This window comes from Ovis canadensis, chromosome X, assembly GCF_042477335.2.
Source record: "Ovis canadensis isolate MfBH-ARS-UI-01 breed Bighorn chromosome X, ARS-UI_OviCan_v2, whole genome shotgun sequence".
In the NCBI taxonomy this organism is placed as follows: domain Eukaryota; kingdom Metazoa; phylum Chordata; class Mammalia; order Artiodactyla; family Bovidae; genus Ovis; species Ovis canadensis.
The window spans coordinates 9,977,272-9,998,687 of record NC_091727.1 but is presented as its reverse complement, the minus strand read 5'-3'; the positions used below and the strand labels follow the sequence as shown (position 1 = coordinate 9,998,687).

At 38.4% G+C, this 21,416-nt stretch overlaps 1 long non-coding RNA gene across 1 annotated transcript in view; it reads left to right on the top strand.

Annotated features, from left to right (window-relative positions):
• Nucleotides 1-15,644, top strand: part of LOC138930136 (uncharacterized) — a 249,339-nt gene extending 233,695 nt beyond the window's left edge. The window contains exon 4 of the long non-coding RNA XR_011446098.1: nt 13,613-15,644. This is a non-coding gene — a long non-coding RNA (uncharacterized lncRNA). The remainder of the gene's footprint in view (nt 1-13,612) is intronic.
• The last annotated feature ends 5,772 nt before the right edge of the window (nt 15,645-21,416 follow it).

The window sequence follows — 21,416 nt, the reverse complement described above, 5'->3', positions numbered from 1 at the left end:
GAAAGCCCAGAGATAAATCCACACACTTGTGGACATCTTCCATTTACTTTGTAATGATCATTTCATCTTTTAAAACCTTATTTATTTTTTATTTAAAATAGTTCTTTTGTTCCTTTGTTCCCCTTTTTACATTGCCATTATTCTGCTGATGTACTTTATTGAGCCACAGAAAGAATATAAAATCATTTTGTTACTGTCCCCATGGCTTCAGGGTGTTCCTTCTCCAGTCTTTCCAGCTCAGTGTCACGTGATGATATTTCTTTTTGTTTGTTTGTTTTAACTGGAGGCTAATTACTTTACAATATTGTGGTGGTTTTGCCATACACTCACATGAATCAGCCATGGTTGTACATGTGTTCGCCATCCTGATCTGGCCTCCCCACTCCCTCCCCATCCCATATCTCAGGGTCATCCCAGTGCACCAGCCCTGAGCACCCTGCCTCATGCAACATGGTGATATTTCTAGTAAATATGCTGGTCATATCATTTTCATACTCAAATAAGACTGTCTCCAAACTCTTTCGTTTGACTACCAAGGTGCTCTACAATAATTGACCTGACCGTCCATCCAGGCAACCAATTAGGCACCTAAGGGAGGTGCTATATGGCTGATTCATGTGAATGTATGGCAAAAGCCACTACAATACTGTAAAGTAATTAGCCTCCAATTAAAATTAATTAATTTTAAAAATAAAAAGAATAAAGTGATAAATTGGGTATAGTATCTGTAAACTGGGTGGTAGGAAATGAATGATACAAACCAAATGCCATGAAAGAGCTCAAAAGAGAGTAGAACCATCCTTTGGAGTGGCCACTGAGACCATACAGGTGCTATGGTTTGGGGATTTGGAGGCAAATAGGAAGGTCATGAGCCAGGACTGGATGTGAGTTCACAGAATGGGTCCTCACCTATATTGACTGTGGTTCAGGGCTCTTGCTAGGGAGATATTAGGAACAAGGTTACCCTGTGAGCTTCCTTAGCTAATCCAAAAACTCTGTGAAGCTGAGCATCATGCAAAGATCGTGTTGAGTACCACCCTGTGTCTGGCACCACTTTTTATATGGTAGTTAACTGTGAAATGTGTCCACGAGTGAAAAATTCAAATGACAGAAGATAGATACTTGTCTTGCTGGTTATAAAATGGTGATTCTCAACAGGGGATGGTTTTTGTCTCCCAAAGGACATTTTGCAGTTTCTGGAGTTATCTGTGGTTGTCATGACTCTGGAGATGGGGTGATACTGACATCTATGAGTAGAGGTCAGGGCTGCTGCCAACATCCTATGATGTACAGGACAGCCCCCACCACAAAGAATGGCCTCAAATGTTCATAGTGCCAAGGAGATTGAAAACCTTGGTTATAAAGCATTACTACCTTTGTCTCTTTCATCTGGTAGTAAAAAAAATGGGGGAGGAGGGGGACCACAATTCTAATAGGTAGAGTCAAGTAATGACTTTGCCAACATGTTTACTCTAAGGAATTTGATCAGTAACATCATATTCCACTGGCTTTGGCAAATAGTTCCATTACACTAATGAAAAACCTGGTGTTGTTCTTCCACTGGTGAAGGTCTAAAACGACATTCTAAATTCCAAAAAGAGAACTTAACAGAAACCAAATGTAATCATGACAAAGCACAATGCCCTGGGGGAAACTTGCCCTGAGCAGAAACTTAGATCTTCAGGTTCTAATGGTGACTAATTGAATGCATGAGAGGCTGTGTGTGTATGAGTCTTGAATCCCCTAGTGCTTAAAATGCTGTATCTTCTAGAGTTGCCTTGAAAATGAAACTAGACTTTTTTGAAGCTGGAAGTAATGCAACGGGCTAACTTTATGAAATTGAAAAGTGAACAAAAATGCTAATGTATACTTTTAAGCTACCATGAAAGGCAATATATGGACTGTTAACTGTACCATGTTTCAGTGAAAGGGTGTATTCTCCATGAGGAAAACTTACCTTTGTCCTCACGAAGGGGACATTCCCCATGATGATGACAGTGTTCTTAAATATTCTGGCAATTGATGGAATACATTTCAGTGGAATATACCTCCTTTCAGGACTCTTCTGCATTTTCCAAGTTATATCAACTTTGCCCCCAGAAAAGAAACCCTCATACCTTGGCTCAGATCACCCAACCAAGGGCAAACAAAAAAATAAGAAACAAACCCAAACCCCCAGAACACTTTAAAAGGTTTGTTTTGGATACCAAAATCAAGAGTTACAGAGTGGATAGGAATCTTCAAAACCTACACATTTTTCAGACACAGATTTAGAAGTCTACCTTTGTTCCTGCCACATAAAAGAAAAGCAAACCTTTGTTTAATGGTTAACAATTCTTGGCAGCTACTACCTTTTAAACTCCTCCAGGGCCAAGATGACTATCTACAGAGGTGAATTACAGATCACTTAGACAGGAGATTATGCCATGTTGACCCGCTCTGAAGTTTGATTTTAAGCAGCGATTATATTCTTATTGTGCAGGCTACATTTACTTGAGCCTTGTTATCTGAACCAAATGGTAATAGAGCTAGCAAATACATTTGTGCAAACGTTGAAAAGAGCTCAGGAGATGTAGGGAGCCATATAACACAGCATGACAGTTTGCAGTGAAGAAAAGTCTCATTCCCACCAGGAATTTAAACTGAGATATTAATTTAAAAATCAGAACATAACACACAAAGTTGCTTATCTTCAAATCTCCATATTAATATCTGGATTTTTTTATGACTCAACTGTGAATTAAAGTGGAACTAATTCAAAATAAAGTCTTGTCTGTTTACTAACTGAAGTGAAAGTTGAAACTGACATGACTTAAAATGTTCTTATTCGGGTTTTATTCCAAAACAAAACCAAAATTTCATTTGCCTGAAGCCCCTGATGCAAAATACACACATCTTTTGGTAGGATTTTTAGTTAATTTTCCAGTTATTTTTGAGGACCTACTGTGACTAAGCTTGTATGGAACAATGCCAGGTGAGAGAAGCAAGTCTTCCTATCTGGTGACCAAATAAAGAACCCTTTCCTGTGTCCCCATCGCTGTATTTGTCCTTTGTACCCTACTCTGGACTGGTAATGCCAACCCATGTATTCGCTGCCAACAGAATCAACTGGCTGCACTGTTTAATAGTAACAGTCATCTTTTAAAGTATTTTAATCTGTGAGATAAATGATCCACCAATTCTGTTTTCTTAATATCTGTCTCATAACCCCCAATTCCTGCTGTGTAATAAAAATATAATTTGGAATACCAAACTATAACTTGGGTTAAATCTGAACTAACTTCAAAATATTTCTGAAAATTGAGGAGAACCTCAATCATTTGGAGAAATAGGACCTCAGATTTTTTTTTAGCTTCCTCTGAATGCTTTAAGGAAATTAAATTTAAACAAAATAATCTTTAAGAAGAATTCTGAGGCATTGGGAATATTTGAACATAAACTAAATATTAGAAGATGTTAAGGAATTGTTAAATTTTGTTTTGATTACACTTTATTTGTAAAGGCATTCAAGGGATTCATATTGAAATGTTCAATAGTTACATGAAATAAAGTATGCAATTTTTAAAAGAACCACAGGAAAAAACAAAAATAATTGATTGTAATACTTGATGAAACAAATTGGCAAAATGTTGATAATCATTGATACTTGGGTAATCAGTTTATGAAGATTTATTATACTATTCTCTCTACATCTGTACAAGTGTTTTTTTAATGCTAGAGAAAAAAAACAGTAACAAGAAAACAAGTTACTTTCCAAATAAAAAACCCACCTAGGATGATTCAGAGTATCAGAACACTACTAAACACTTATTAGAATGGTTCAAAACAAATTAAACAAAAAATCTGACAATATCAAATGTTGTCAAGGATATGGGGCAACTAGAATTCATACTTTGCTGGTAGAAATGCAAAATGGTTGGGTTTCCTTGAAAAGATTTTAGCCATTCCTTTTAAAGTTAAATATAGAATTACATGATGCAGTAATCCACTCCTAGATTCTTACCCAAGATAAATTAGGATTTATAGTCACACAAAAACCTATGTTATTGTGGTTTTAGTCATAATTACCCCAAACTAGAAACAATCCAAATATCTTGCACCTGGTAAATAAGTAAATAGTGATATCTTCATACAATGAAATACTATTCAGCAACAAAAGTAACAGACTACTGATAAATTTGCTGTCATTGGCACAGTCCTGGGTACCTTTCTGACTTGCTTTTCTTTGTTTCTAAGCTGACCATATGAAAGGAACATGGTCACACAAAAACTTGTATCAGTGCATGAATGTTCACCACAGAATTACTCATAATCACCTGAACATGAGAACAACCTAAATGCCCATCCCATCAACTGATGAACAAATGGACAAAATGTGGTCTATCCATACCATGGGATATTCAGTTCAGTTCAGTCTCTGTCGTGTCTGACTCTTTGCAACCCCATGGACTGCAGCATGCCAGGCCTCCCTTTCCATCACCAACTCCCAGAGTTTACTCAAACTCATGTCCATTGAGTCAGTGATGCCATCCAACCATCTCATCCTCTGCTGTCCCCTTCCCCTCCTGCCTTCAATCTTTCCTAGCATCAGGGTCTTTTCAAATGAGTCAGTTCTTCACATCAGGTGCCCAAAGTATTGGAGTTTTAACTTCAACATCAGTCCTTCCAATGAATAGTCAGGACTGATTTCCTTTAGCATGGACTGGTTGGATCTCCTTGCAGTCCAAAGGACTCTCAAGAGTCTTCTCAGCACCACAGTTCAGAAGCATCAATTCTTCGGCACTCATCATGTGGTATTATTCATCTTTAAAGAGAAATGAAATGATTCATTCTACAATGTGGATGAATCTCAAAAACATAATGCTAAGTAGAAGGAGTTAATCACAAAAGACCACATGTTATATGATCCCATTTACTTGAAATCTCCGGAACTGGCAAACCCATAGGTACAGAAAGTAAATGAGTGATTGCCAGTGCTGGGAGAAGGAGGGAAGAGTGAATGACTGCTTAAAGAGTATAGAGTTTCTAATTGCAGTGATGAAAATGTTCCACAATTAGATAGTGGTGATGCATTGTGGTTTTTTTTTTTATATTATTATTTATTTGGCCGCACCGGGTCTTAGTTGCAGCATGCAGGATCTTTATTTTTAATTGCTGCATGCAGAACTTTTAGTTACAGCATGCAAACTCTTTGTTCTGCCATGTGGGATCTAGTTCCCTGACCAGGGATTGAATCTGAGCCCCCTGCAATGGGAGCACAGAGTCTTAGCCACTAGCCCACCAGGGAGGTTCCTTGATAGTGGTGATGACTGCACAGCTCTGAATATACTAAGAACTACTGAATTGTTCACATTGAAATGATGAATTTTATGGTATGTGATTTATATCTCAATTTAAATTAAAAGACTAGAGCTTCACCAATGGAAAAGAAGAAATAGTTTCTTTTGATGTATATATTCTGTAGATCAACTACCAATCGAGTTTTGTCTTAAAGGTGACTTGTATTTGCAGCTGATCTCAGCCTTATGTGTTGATTTTATTGTTCTACTTGTTAGAGTTCTGAGCGTAATTTGCTCTCACTTCAATGTACTGCCTTTAGCAGTCACATACCACTTTTCATAAAACATAAAATTATTAGTTATCTTTTATGAATACAAATCAGTCTTAATGAACTTAGTATCCTGATGGATGGCATGTAACAAGGATTTTATGTTCATTAGTATTTCCTGTGGAGAAGGCAGTGGCAACCCACTCCAGGACTCTTGCCTGGAGAATCCCATGGATGGAGGAGCCTGGTGGGCTGTGGTCGATGGTGTCGCTCACAGTCGGACACGACTGCACAACTTCACTTTAAGTTTTTACTTTCATGCATTGGAGAAGGAAATGGCAACCCACTCCAGTGTTCTTGCCTGGAGAATCCCAGGGACGGGGGAGCCTGGTGGGCTGCCATCTCTGGGGTCGCACAGAGTTGGACACGACTGAAGCGACTTAGCAGCAGCAGCAGCAGCAGTATTTCCTGAGGGCTTCCCTTGTGGCTCAGCTGGTAAAGAATCTGCCTGCAATGCAGGAGACCTGGATTCGATCCCTGGTTTGGGAAGATCCCCTGGAGAAGGGAAAGGATACCCACTCCAGTATTCTGGCCTGGAGAATTCCATGGACTCCTGAATGAATGATTCTGTTGGATGAGAACAAGCTCTGTTTAGTTTTAAGAAGTTACCAACTTCCTTTTCTGTTACTCAATTCTTTCATTAAAAGAATTTTACCTGAATGTTGCTCCAATTTGGACTAAGGAGCCTCCATTAGAACTGAAAACTTGTTCTTAAAACTCTGCCAGTTGCATGCAGATCTCTGAGAATTCCTTCCAGCTACATATTCCATCACTCTTTTGTTCATTAAAAGAAATGAATTCCAGCAAGTCAGCTTTGTAAACAACTTTGCAGTAAAAAAAAAAAAAAAAAAAACAAAAACAAAAAACAAAAACACAAGTGTTCACATTGGATGAATGAAAACCATTTTAGACAGGAAATGGGCTTCAGGTTCTAAATTCAGTGCCTGTGTTCCAACCAGGAACGTGATTAGGCAAATATTGGAGTGGGGATTGGGAAGGGTTTTCTCTAAATAATAACTGATGACTTTTTGGTTCCTTAACAATTCAAAATACTTCCTTTTCTGTGGTTAAGGAGGGATTCCTATATCAGATATTCAAATAAAAATGAGAAGAATCCAACATTATCCTTTATTTGCTGGGATGAGGAAAGATTTTGCAATTGCTTTATCCACTGAATACCATTTTAGGCAGCTGATGTGGAATTATTAAAGTTGGAATAAGAAATTTACGATCTGATCCTAAATATTTTTGCTTTCCTGCTATGTGATCTTGGGACTTTATAAAATGAGGATAGTGTTACCTAACTAGAAAAGTCATTGTGAAGTGTAATTGGCAATAAGTAAATACATTGCACAGGGTCTGATAACCTCAGAGCTAATCAATTAAACTGAAATATTTATTGAAATGCTCTATTATGCACAAACCACATAGTAGTGCCTGAAAGACAAATGCTTAATATCCCTACCCTCACAGAGCTTACAGTCTAATGAGAAAACACTGCCAACTTCTTAGGCAATGGAAACATGACTTTTCTTTTTCTTGGTCTTCACTCATTTGTATGAATGTGCAATGAAGTTTTGTATGGTCAATTTCAAGGGCACTATAAGTAAACAGGAATGTTTTATTTTTTTAATTTAAGTATATTTATTTTAATTGGAGGCTAATTACTTTACAATATTGTATTGGTTTTGCCAAATAAATATTGTTGGGATTGGGAAAGCAAAGAGTCCTGACTAACAAAACCAGTAAGTGCTACTCTGAATATTCCATGGAAAGGTAAGCAAGGAACTGGAATAAATCACAGAGATTCTGTGCACCTAGTAGGAATGATGCCCCAGATTGGGAACCAACCCCCCCCCTTCAGGAAAGTATACAGCAGTCCTGCCTTATCTTAGAAGTTTCCTTTGTAACTTTTGGACATGTTAATTTCATCAGCCCCCTCCTGCTTTATATAAATGTTGAATTGTAACTTACTGAGTTTCCTAAACATAACCACAAGTTCTGAAACCATTAAAGAAGTCTGTCAGCATCTTTCTTTCTTTTTTTTTTTTTCCTTTACGAAGAGAAATCTGGAAATTTACTTTCCTCTCATAGCCAGGGAATTAGAGTGGAAATTTTGATCTAGATCAAAGTATTACTGGTCTGACTCAATTTTTATTAACCCAAACCTTGGAAGCTTAAGGTTGACATTAGGTTGTTTCTGAGTTCCTTCGTCCTTATTCTCCTGCATGTCTAGGTAACCTACTCGATTCCTGTGCATTTCATGATTTTATGGAATTTCTCAATGTGTATTATAAATGATAGTGTTCAGCTCTACAGCCAAGGAAATGATTGTGGCTGTGATATTTCCTCTAAAATCTTGGAACATTTCAATAATTCTACACCTACATGAGAATATACATATTATTTTCCAAATCAAAGAATATACTGTTCAAACAATCTACTCAAATATTGAGCTGACCTTTTAAAGCAAATGATTCCCATGAAGACTTCTGATATATATACCATGAAAAGCCCCTGGGTAGCTGGAAGTCAACAAAAAGAAACTGCAAAAGGGTCATTACTTGTGCTGGAAACCTTTCTCATCTCATGACTTACAGATTTGTAGAAATATTGCAATTTGAAATGCTCTATTGGTTCACATTATTGCTTACTTGAGGCAACTAAATATTTCTGTATCCCAAGACCAATATGATATAAACCCACTCCTTTCTATTGAAAATTCCAAGTTTTTAAATCAAAACCTCAGAATGTAGTCCTAAAATTGCTTAGTGGTGAATATTTTTCAGTGAAGCCATATCTTACAACCACATCTGCTGAACCATAAGGTTTGTCAAGCTGTGGTCACCCTCCAACTGCCCTGTGGCCTAAGCTAATTTATGCCCAAAGGAATGCATGGATTTAATGATGAGAATATTCACAGCCCTAAGACTCAGATGATTCTGTAATCTGTTTACTGTTTTTGGAAGTAAAACTTTTTTTTTTTTCCACAAAGTAATAGCTAATTGCTGACAAGTTTCCTACAGTCTTCCCTGATAGCTCAGTTGGTAAAGAGTCTGCCCTCCATGCGGGAGACCTGGGTTTGATCCCTAGGTTGGGAAGATCCCCTGGAGAAGGGAAAGGCTACCCACTCCAGTATTCTAGCCTGGATCACAAAGAGTCAGACATGACTGAGCAACTTTCACTTCACTTCACTTTACTTCACTTCCTAGATGAAAAACAACTTGCTTAATATTTCAACTCCTGTGTTACAACGAAGTAGCTGAAGACATGGATCCAAGTATATTTTACACCAATATACAGTATAATAAAATGTAAAACGAGCAAACATCTTGATATTTTGCTAAAATTGGCTCTTTTATTTCAAATCAGATCTGCAAAGTACAATTGTTTTTGTTTGTTTAGTCACTAAGTCATGTCCAAGACTTTTGCGACCCCATGGACTGTAGCCCTCCAGGCTCCTCTGTCTGTGGGATTTTTCAGGCAAGAATACTGGAGTGGGTTAAGATTTCCTTCTCCAGGGGATCTTCCCAACCCAGGGATTGAATGCACATCTCCTGCATTGCAGGCAGATTCTTTACCACTGAGCCATCAGGGAAGTGCAAAGTATGATACAGGCTCGAAGTTAAATTTCCAGAGAACTACTAAGACATTATGGAAACTGAAAATACTGAAAGGTATCTTTCTCTGTTCATCTCACAGATGAGCAGCTTTGCATTTTTCCTGTCTTGCCTTAGCATCCAAATAACTTTCAAAGCTGCTAAAATTATAAAGCAATATAAAATTAAGTTAGCAAAGAATTCTAAAATGTTTTTGATGCTACTTGAGAATAAATACACAGAAATATCTTCACAGGAATTCCAGTTATAGAGAAGGGATTTCAAAGATTCAAGAAAAGCCCAGAGGGTACAAGGAAAATAGAACTGATATCTCACTCCTAAAGGGGTTAGTTTAATGTTTTCTCTATATTCTAACTCTCCTAGAGCAAAATGATTTGAAGTTCTCGGGTTCATCCTCCTCTATTTAGCCACCATTATGTTCTAAAAGCTTGTATTTCAAAGGTATAATGTTTAAGGAGAAGGTTAAACAAAACATCAGGCCAGAGATGAATCAAAGGATGGAGAGAATGTTAGTGTTTCCTTTATTTCAACTTACTGAAATAATTTAAGGCAAGAACTTGGTTCAAATTACTCATATAGTAAAAATTTCAAGTTAAAAGGCAATTTAATAATAATAGTGGCTTATATTCAATTTTGGTTCAAAATATCTTAAGAAACCTCAACATAAAGCATTTCTAAAATTTGACTTCCAAATAAAAGTATATAATGTATCTAATTTGGGTGGGAATGTATTATAAACGTAAGTAATTTGGTTACATTTCAAGGTAATGCTCACCCCTTTATCTAGAAACAGAGCAATAACTAGAGTAACCCCAAGACCCCTTATTATTGAGAATTTGCAAATTGCTTTGCCTTGTTTGAGGTGACTATAGTCATTTTGTTAGCTCTCTGCCACTTGAGGTTTTTAAGTAACGACAAGACCAGCTAAGAGGTACTTTGTATACAGCCTAAAGGACATTTTGACTCCAGTTATGCTATTGGCTTTATTTGCTTCATAATTGGCAAACTAATATACACAGGCCAAATTGACCCACTGCAGGACCAAGCCTACAGTGCCCATTTCTTTCCATACTGTTCGTAGCTGCATTCACACTGCAGCTGCAAAACTGAGTTGTGGGACGGAGCCTTTTACAGCCTACAAACCCAAAATATTTATTCTCCTTCCCTTCACAGAGAACAATTCTGATGATACCAGGTTTTCCATTTTCCCATTCCACCACACTTGCCTGGCTTCCTTGCTCTCACCCAGATTCCTCAGTTTCCAGTCCTAAGCCTTATGAGATCTTAGCCTCTGTTCTTTCTAGAATTTCTTCACTGGTCCTGTCACCTTTTCTCTGGACTCTTTTAGTAACAACTTGGTTTTTTACCAAGCATCCAATTGCCATCAGCCTTTTTAACCTTTTCTGCATATATTCTCTGAACCCCAGAAATTCTCTTATTCCTGACTAGCATTAAAACAGGCTTCCCAAGTGGCTCAGTGGTAAAGAATCTACCTGCCAATGCAAGAGACGCAGGTTCGATCCCTGGGTTGGGAAGATTCCCCTGGAGAAGGAAATTGCAACCCACTCCAGTATTCTTGCCTGGAGAATCCCATGGACAGAGGAGCCTGGCGGGCTACCATCCATGGGGTTACAAAAAAGGTCAGATATGACTTAGTGACTAAAAAACAACAAGCATTAACACTTTTTTCAGGTGGATACCTCCAGAAACACTCCTCCTCGCATCATCACCACTATGCTGCCATCTCTACTGTAGCTCTGCATTTAGGGTTAAACTCTAGGTTGTTCCATATCTAGTATGTGTTTTGCTAGTCTTTAGGGTAGAATCTCCCTAGGGAATGCTCCCCAGGGGATGCAGGTGTAGCATCATGTTCTGAAGACCCAATCTGCTATGCATGCGGTCCTACTGGTCTACCTAAAATTGTGTAGCTTGTGTTTGCCCTTTAGTCTCTTGTCTTAAATGGGTGTGGGGAGAAAGGAAGTTATACTCTTCCTTATGGAAGAATTCTGGCTCAGATGGTAAAGAATCTGCCTGCAAATCAGCAGACACAGGTTCGATCCCTGGGTTGGGAAAATCCCCTGGAGAATGGCATGGCAACCCACTCCAGTATTCTTGCCTGGAGGATTCCATGGACAGAGGAGCCTGGTGGGCTACAGTCCATAGGGTTACAAAGAGACAGACACACAACTTAATAGTATCTCTCCTAAGACATTTGGTAATCACAAAGGAAAGAATAGTTACAGTGGAGAATTCTGGGAGACACCATCTTAGCCAGGTGATCAAAGTTAACATCCCTAGTAATACCTGTGAACATCAGGTACCCCCAGATATGATACCCTGAGAAGTGCCCATTACTTCAATAGTATTCTTGCCACAAATGCATAACCTCACAGAAAACATCACACAGACCCATACTGAGGGGCATTCTAACAAAATAAGCAACCACTGTTCTTCAAAAGTGTCAAGATCTGGAAAGAAACTTTCACGTATCAGAAGAGACTAAGGAAAAGTGACAGTTGAATGTAATGTGGAATCTTGGGTGGGATCCTAGAACAAAAAAAGGACATTAGTGGGAAAACGGGTGAAATCTGAATAAGTTCTATACTTTTACTAGTGTGTGTGCGCTTAGTCACTTCAGTCATGTTCCACTCTTTGCAATCCCCTAAACTATAGGCTGCCCATGGGATTCTCCAGGCAAGAATACTGGAGTGAGTTGCCACTTCATTTTCCAAGGGATCTTCTGACCCAGGGATCGAACCAGCATCTCCTGCATTTGCAGGCTGATTCGTTACCACTGAGCCACCAGGGAAGCCCAGAGGGTGGGGGACCAAACAAATGGAACTATATTGGGCAACCACATCACCAATCAGAAAACTGCATGGTGAAGTTTGAGAAGGTATTTCACGTCACAGACTAAAAATCTAAGGAGCTATTTTACATGACAGAAAATACTGGAAGGTAAAGTAGAATGAGCACATGAAAATGAGCACAAGAACCTCTTCATTAAACCCTGTTGGGGCACTTTGGACAAATTTCCCTGCTCCCACCTCTGACTATTTTCCAAAGATACTGTTTGTTTAGTTTTAGATATTACTCTTGACATTCCTTCCTTCCTCATTCAGTGGATATTCAAGCTTTCCCTGTGTACAGCATGCCTCGGTGGTCAGAACCTTGTGGCCAGTAGTAATAGATCCCATGGAAGAAGCCTGGGACTTTATGTTGGAGAAGCTGCCTTGCAATTCCATCTCTGGCTTTGTCAGTGGATGAGCCAGAAGTGTAAAGCCACAGTTCCCCTTAGAGAGCTGATTCTATTTCTTAGACATTTAAAAATACAGATACCCAGCCCACCTTTGCAAATTCTGATTCAGTAGGGTTTCTTTTAGGATTCTGGTGTTTTCAAAAAAAATAAAGGTTTGTAATGTGCAGTCAAGGTTGAGTTTCCCAGAGGTGCTTGATCATACACCTCACCAGGGAAATATTTCAAAAACACATGAGCTGATAGAACCCAAAATTGCTATTTATCCCAAGTTCCATGGGTGATCATTATCCTAAAGCTCAGGAAATACTGATCAAGAGAGAGAATTGGAATGTAGGCTTAAATAACTGTGAAAAGTATGATACACGTGTAGACTATCTTTCATTGTATTCTCTGATGACATGGTTAGCATGATGCAATTCCAGAATCAGTGATGACCTTGACTGAAAATGGTACTAATATTCACTTGGATTTCCTGAGCTTATATAGGTAGGAGGAGCCTTCCCAATAAGCAGATTTTATTACAATCACTTACTTGAATTTAACAAAAGGAAAAGAAAGGGACAGTCTGCTGAAAAATAATTTTTCATCCAGAGGATTAGCTCCCTTAGTTCAGAAGAGAGATGAAAACCTCTGCTCATCTTGGAGCAAAAATGGGTTGAATGAGCTGTAACAATGTATTTAATAAACAATTAAACTCTGAAAACAATGATTAAATATCACCGTCAACCCTGGGCATAGATCACTGACATTTTATAACTACCACTGCTTTCTATGCAGATGATCTGAGGAGAAAAGTAACTGTGTTCTCAGGAAATTTTGACCCCACTTTTCAGGGTAAAATCCACAGAGTTAAGGGATTCTCTCTAAAATAGTATGTCCCAAAGTACCTATCACAGAGCATTAGTTCTGTCTAGGGATCATAGTTCTATGCAAGAGGTAATGCCGTAAAAAAAGGAGCTGTATGGACAAGTAATTTGGGGAAATGTGCAATTTTATATTCATCTCTTGGAGATCCATAGCACACATTAGCATATTTAAGGCTCTGTTAAATCCTACATATCTGATTAACATTATTTAATCCAACATTTTAAATTAACTTTAATAGAGTCCTTTTTTTTTAAATAGAGATACCTATTTACATCTGGAGAATCTGCTCTTTGAAGAAATCTTGAGGAACATTATTCTAAGGTACTAATATTGTGTTGACATCTAGAGATTTGTTTATAGGATTTAATACTGATGACAAGGAACAGACATTTTCTTTATTGTAAGAAGATAAAATTAAAAAATAGGTACAGTGAAAAATGCATTTGTTTAATAACTGGTGGAAATGACCACATAGAAAAAATGAAATGTTCTGTTCTATATGTCTGTTTATATTGTAAGACTTAGGGAATCAAATAAGTTGTGGGTCATCTAAGTTCTAAATCAAATAACAGACATGTACTAAATACTACTGATTGCTGTTTGTTAGTTGCTGTGGGCATGATAAAGTGATATGTGGCACAGATTATCTCTGTTATAGATTTATAATAGATTTATTATATCATTAGTGAATGTTTATTGAGTCTCTAATATGTTCCGGGGTTCAGTTTAGTGGTTTACATGTATTATCTCAGTCTCCACAATCGCCATATAAGGTAAGTACTGATATTATGCTCATGTTTCCTGAGGTCTGGATCTTTTCTCAGTCATACTGATACTTAGTAACAAGGCTGGTGTCTAACACTTGAAGGTTTCACTCAGGAAACTCCAAGTTTGACTGGTACATGGCCTCCAAACCACACCAGCCTGTGTGTGTCCTTGCTAGCTAGGCATGTGTAAGAAAGGATTGCTTGAGCTTGGAGTCTCATCTTAAAATTTCCCACTTGTTGTGGCCTTACTTTAAAATCTTAGCTTTGTTTGATTTAAAATATGTTTTAAAATTTACATTTATATTTTATTTTAAGACACATATGATACATATGTACGTAGACAGTGTGTATGGTTTGAGTGAATCAACATACAGTACGTACAATCAATATACATCCCATGTGTCCCAAAATATTCGCCTTAATGTTCCTATCTCTTCAAGAAAACTCCTATCCCTTGCTTTTGTAGGAACTAGTGTTTTGAGGAAAAGCATGACCAAGTTCATTTTTGCCATCCTCTTTCAGTGACAGGCCACATGTGAAATTTCAGCTTTGTTTGGGCTCTGTGCACAGGCAGATTTCATAGTCTGTCATTATTTCCCAGTGACATGGAATCAAAGGTCTTTCTTTGTGTGTGTTGGCAGCTTTTGGTTCCCTGATCGTAATGAGGTACCGTAAGCATGAATAACCCTGCTGGGTTACCAGGAGTTTTTAGTCTAGCCTGCCAGATATTATTTCAGGTAAACCCTATCTGTTCATTTTCTCATGGCTGAATTTGGTTCTCTCCCATCCTTTTGGGCTTCTATCTTTGGATATTTATTTATGCTTCTGTTGTTTTAGAACTTGACTTTCTTGTTCCATGGGATCCTTTAAAAATATTAAGTCGACCATGTCAATGACAAAACACTGTCAATGAATTCTCTTCTCTCGTTCGCCTTATTCCCTGCAGTTTCTCGGTGGGGGCCTAGGGCAAGGCTTGCTACTGACTGGGTGCCAAGCTGTTCACTGCATCATGTCTGTTGAATGTGCACATGGCAACAGCTCATGCACAGGGCCAGAGGTGTCCTTGGATGAGTGTCTTCCCTTCCAAATCCCTTCTAGGATGACTTTCCCATTTCCTGTCCTGCTGATCTCACCCTTGGAAGGGATTTGAAGTCTGGAGTGTCTTTGATGTTTTCTTCTGTCCATGCCAAAGCCTCCCCAGGAGATGATTGACTCTCTGAAGCCTGTGCAAATGGGGTTTTAAGTCAGAGTGGCTGCCAAGCTGTTGTGTTTCTTTGCTGTCTCTTTGATGTTTATCTAGCATGGTGCCTTGTATGCCTCACCCAGTGCCTAGCATGTGACAAGTCTTCATTACCATTGGCTTGGTGTGGAAACTTACATGGAAGATATTTGTGGAACTCCCCCTTACCCATCACAAGAGTATTTCCTTTTCCCCGTTCCACCTCTTTCCATCTCCCCTCTACCACACAGACACATTTGCTAGACATGAGGAAATTTCCTTACACCGAAGTAAAAAAAAAAAAGACAAACCAAGAAGAGATAAGAACATGTTTCTTTAAATAACAGACTGCAGAACTGGAATAAATTTGTGTCATTTGACTCATACACTGAGAACCAAGGCTTTCAAGAGTTCAGAGCTTCTGACAAGGCTTTGGGCACATCCAGTTAGCCCAGTTTAAAAATATTCCTTTCTTGATCTTTCTGAGGTGTGAAAAGTGTATTTATGGAGGGGCTGACCCAAAAGTGACATACTAAAAAAAATGAGACAATCTGTTTCACCATTGACACATACATAAAAGTCTACTGACAACTTTCACCATATTCATTTTATTTTGTGCTTACTGCTTGGTTTCCAAATGAAATTTTTCATTCTGAAGAAACTACTGAAATAAAGCACAAGGGGTACATTTAAAGGATGCCATGTTACCTTTCAAATTTGGATAAGACTTTGATATCATTAAAAATATATTCAAATATATTTCTGTTTCCAGACTTTCACTTATCAGAGTGTGCCAGTGTGACTCCCTGGAAAGGAGTGTAAAGGAGGATGTTGAGACGTGGAGAGGCTAAGGGACTTGAGTCCAAGATACTCATTGAGTCATGTTTTCTCTCAAGATTTCCTTGAAGCATTCTCTTCTCTTTCCTCCTGACTGATGATTCCAGTTCTGCTCCTTCTGGAAATGTCTGACATTCATCTTCCTTTTACATATGCATTTTAATTAGAGGATAATTATTTTTTTACAATATTGTGATGGTTTTTGCCATACATCAACATGAATCAGCCACAGGTATACATGTGTCTTCCTTTCCAACTTGAATTGTTCTACCTGGTTCGCATCATTCTTTTGTATTTGGTGCTTTCCCTCCAACAGTTCCAGCAGATGCTGCTCTTCTTTCCTTTCCACTTCTTTGAGTTTGATGTTGCCTATAGTAATATTGTCTATTACTTTTGTTGGCTCTTTATTAACTCTGGAATGGAGAGGAACAGAGACACAGGTAATCCAGATACCTAAACATGATATTGCATGTGACTTCGTAGCACTCCTTTTGCAATGAAACTTGAATGTGAGCTTTTGGACCTTCCAAACATGCAAACTTTACACACCAGGGTATTTAACCACTGAACTGAGGCATTGGGCACTTGGTCCAGGTTATGTCTCCTGAAATCTTCCCCCAAACCTAATTTTCTGAAGATGAGCTGCTTTGCATTCTCTGTTGCTTCTTGTAGCCCAAACTGTTCCAGTTGAAGATATGTGTTTTCACAGTTCAACTTGCCTTCCCAATTCAAGAGAGATTATCATTAGAAGTGTCAGCTTAGCATATCTGCCACTCTGTGCTTTCTCCTTCCAGGGAGGTCAGAGCTCAGAAAGTCCTGCCAAAATACTCTTCAGCACACAGAATGTGGTCTCTGGAAATAGCCTATTTTCATAATTATGCCCAATTGTGTTTTCAGAAGGAAAGAAATACACTGATACATAAATACGAAGATATAAAATATATAATACTTAAATTTATAAGTTTTTATTTATTTTTTAAAAAGAATATCCACATCCCATTAGCGTGAAAGAAGAATTTGTGATAAAAATCATGGATAACAAAGAGTTAAGGAAACCACTGGAGTAAATATCCAAACAACAAAAAGCATTACCCTAAATACACAATTTTTCAAATTCTTTGTAAGTATTTACAGAAGTTTTATAATGTGACATGCATTGTCTTAGATATTTTGGTATCTAAGAAATAAATATGAGAGATGATCTTTGTTCACCAAAGCTTTACTGTTTCAAAATCTGAAACTTTGCATTGGACACCCACATAGTGTTCCCAGAAAAGTTGAATGAAAGCATATGAGTGCCAACTAAGTTGGTCATAAGACATGGAGATTTTAAAAAGCTTCATTTTTTACTGAATGCCTAAATTTAGAAATATGTGTTCATGAGAAATTGCTCAGAGCTTTCTTAGCAATATCTCCCAGTAAGCAAGACTTCTACTAATTTATCATCCTCTTTGCCTAGGATATAATAATGGCAAATAGAGAGGAAGAGAATGGAAAAAGATTAGGTAAACAGTAGGGCTATGATTCATTTTAGAAATATACTTCCATTCAACCGTGCCTAAAGCTGATTACAAAATATGAGATTAAGTTATAGTAGCCACTCTTGAACTCCAAAAGGGATCATTCAGAAGATGGTCAGAATATAAACTGGAAGCCCCACCCAGCCTGCTTTACAGGTATTTGAGACCACAGGATTAAATTGCTCCCACATCCTGAAGGCTTCTTCCTAGTATGTAATGTAACTGGAAACAATCAAGTTTCTTAGGCACAAATGTGCTAAGCTTATAAACATTGTTTTCTATACATTGCTTTTAGATTGTATTTCATTGTATGTTATAGCCCCAATGGACAGCCCCATCTACACCCACCTACATTTGCTAATTCTTCTGCTATGTTCCTTCTCCCAGGCCTCCTAAAACTCAGCTGTGTACCCAGAGTTGGAGGTCTGTTTCCATCTAGCTGTTGTGTAAACAGTCCATGGGTAGTAAGGAAAAGAACAAGTTTTCCTTTGACTGGGCATGTTGAATGGCTGAGTTACATAGCCCATGACACTAACTCAAGAAATGTTGGAAGATGATGACACAGAAAACTCAGTCTGAAGACAGTGGTTCTGCCCTTGCACATGGTTGTCCTTGTTTTTCCTTGACGTGTAAGAATGGGGTAGAAGATGACAAGCATTGGAATTCAGGCAGTTTGCCTAATAGCCTTGTGTATATAGAATGTGAATTGTACATAATGTGTGAGCCGGAGTGAGTGGATTTCAAGTGTGAGACTTAACAGAATGTAATGTATTTGGATGGCTTCCCCAGTTCTCTCTGCTGGAAGCCTGACCCTGCTGTCCTGTGTGGTTGTAAAGATACCCCATTAGCCATGGTTTCAAAAGGTAGGCTTTTCTGCTGCTTGGATAAGTCTGAAACTGAACATAGAAAGCCAGGAAGAAATTTGAGATTGCAAGTAAACCCTCAACTCGAGAAGCCCTTTGTTACAGACAGGAAGGGACATGTGCTCATTATTTTCATGAAGCTGAGAAATAGAAGTTCAACTTAGGTTTACGTGTACTTTAACCTAAATTCCTATGACAACTCTGAACAAGTTAATTAAATTTGCCCAGGTGCTTCCAGGTAGGTGTATTTTTTTGTAGTTTTGTTTATCAGACTCCAGAAAAACAGCAACACTAGAAGGGGTATGTGCATTTGAGCTGATGGGTCATTAACATTTTTTGAATACTTACTATGTGCTAGACCAGTGCTTCTCAAAAAAAATTCTAGATAAAATTTTAACAAGTCAAATCCAACAATACATAAGAAGATTAATACATCATGACCTTGTGATGTTAATCCCAGGAATGTAGGTTGGCATAAAATGTGAAAATCAGCCAATATAATTCACTATATTTATAAACTAAAAATAAAGAAAAAAAACTATGTGATAATATACATAGAAATAACATTTGTCAAAATCCAACATCCACTCCTGACAAAACCTCTCAGCAAATAGGAACAGAAGGGAACTTCCACAATCTGATAAAGGACATCTATGAGAAAGCCATAGCTAATGTCATTCCTATGGTGAAAGACTGAAAGCCGCCTCTCTAAAATAAAAAATAAGATCAGGATGTTCATTTTCATCACCTCTATTTAACATTGCACTGGAAAGTCTAGCCAGAGAAATTAGTTAAGGAAAAGAACTAAAGAGTAGACAGGAAAAAGTTAAACTGTCTTATTTACAGATGATAGATCTATAAAAAAGCTGCTGGAGCTAGTGAGTTGGGAAAAATTACAAGATATAAGATCAATACACAAAAATAATTGTACTCCTCTATACTGGCATGGAAGGGCTTCCCTGGTGGCTCAGAGGTTAAAGCATCTGCCTGCAATGCAGGAGACCTGGGTTCTATTCCTGGTTTGGGAAGATCCCCTGGAGAAGGAAATGGCAACCCACTCCAGTATTCTTGCCTGGAGAATCCCGTGGATGGAGGAGCCTGGTGGGCTACAGTCCATGGGTTTGCAAAGAGTCGGACACAACTGAGCAACTTCACTCATACTGGCATGGAACAGTAGGAAATTAAAGTAAAAATATCATTTACAATACCATAATTGTGAGATGCTTTAGGGATAGATTGGACAAAATATGTAAAAGACATGTGCAGGTAAAACATTTTTGAGATAAAACAGCTATAAAACATTTTTGAGAGAAAATAAATGATTACCTACATAGTCAGATATGGTTTATTCAAAGGCCAAAAGACTCAATATTGTTAAAATTTCACATCTCCCAAAATTACTCAATAGATTTGATGCAATCCTAGTCAAAATCCCAGTAGGATTTTTTTTAGCAGATATTAACAAACTGATTCTAAAATTCATATGGAAATACAAAGAAGCTAGGATACAACTAGCTTTAAAAAGTAGAAAAAAGGGATAACACTACCCAGTTTTGAGAATTATTATTAAGCTCCTGTAATCAAGCCAGTATGGTATTGATATAAATATAAATAAGTATAGCATTGGAATAGATTGGAGAAACTATTAATAGATGCACATATATGTGCACAGCTGAATTCTAACAAGTGAAAAAACAATCCAATAAAACAAGTGTGTGTGTGTGTGTGTGTGTGTGTGTGTGTGTGTGAGAGAGAGAGAGAGAGAGAGAGCATTCAGCCATGTCCAACTGTTTGTGACCCCATGGACTGTAGCCCACCAGGCTCCTCTGTCCGGAATTTCCCAGGCATGAATAATAGACAGGGTTGCCAATTCCTACTCCAGGGGATCTTCCCCACCCATATCTCTGGTGTCTCCTGCATTGGCACATGGATTCTATGACACTAGCACCACCTGGGAAGCATCATGCATTATATGCATAGTAAGGTTTGGGGAAAAAAAATGTCATTTTTTTGCCCTGGCCTGACAGTCACTTTTAGGAAGAGAGATAACAAACCGATTGAACTGTGGCAGGTGATATCCCGATAACATAGCTTGTAACGAGGGAAGTTAACAAGCATTTAGGGGGCATAGCAAATACTGGGTGCCACGTGGCAATCAAAGAAACAAGGCAAGACTAGGAATGTGAAAGATGTGGCAACAGATTGAAGCCTATGGAAGAAGAATTGATAGGAAATAATAAGATGGGGTGTAAAGAAAAGATTTTGAGGACAAGAGTGCTAAAATGCACTTATACATCATTTGATGTGTTACAGGGTAAGTGCTGTCCTTGGCCTCCAACCTTCAGGAAAAAAAACAAAACACAAAAACCTGCTAAACACAGAACCCTGTGTCATTGCTACTTTGAGTGGCCTCTAGCATCAAGCAATAAGAAAAACTGTGTCAGTTCAGGTCATCTGAAGCCGCTACACAGATGGAGAAAATACCAATGAAAGATATGGGAGAGAGAGAGCAGGGATGGCTTCCAGGTGCCTCAGTGGTAAAGAATCTGCCTGCCAAGCAGGAGACGAGGGTCCGATCCCTGGGTCAGGAAGATCCCCTGGAGAAGGAATGGCAACCCCTTTAGTACTCTTGCCTGGGAAAATCCCAGAGAAGCCTGGGAACCATTCGTGGGGTCTCAAGGAGTCAGACATGACTGACAGATGAAACAGCAGCAGCAGAGCAGGAATAGGTAGGGAGAGCCTTTGATCGATGATGCATGTCTAATACCTGTGAGGAGAAGGAAGGAAGGAAGAAACATTGGGACAGGAACCCTGTGGTCTGTAGCACAGCTCTGAGACCATCATGGCCTAGATGCT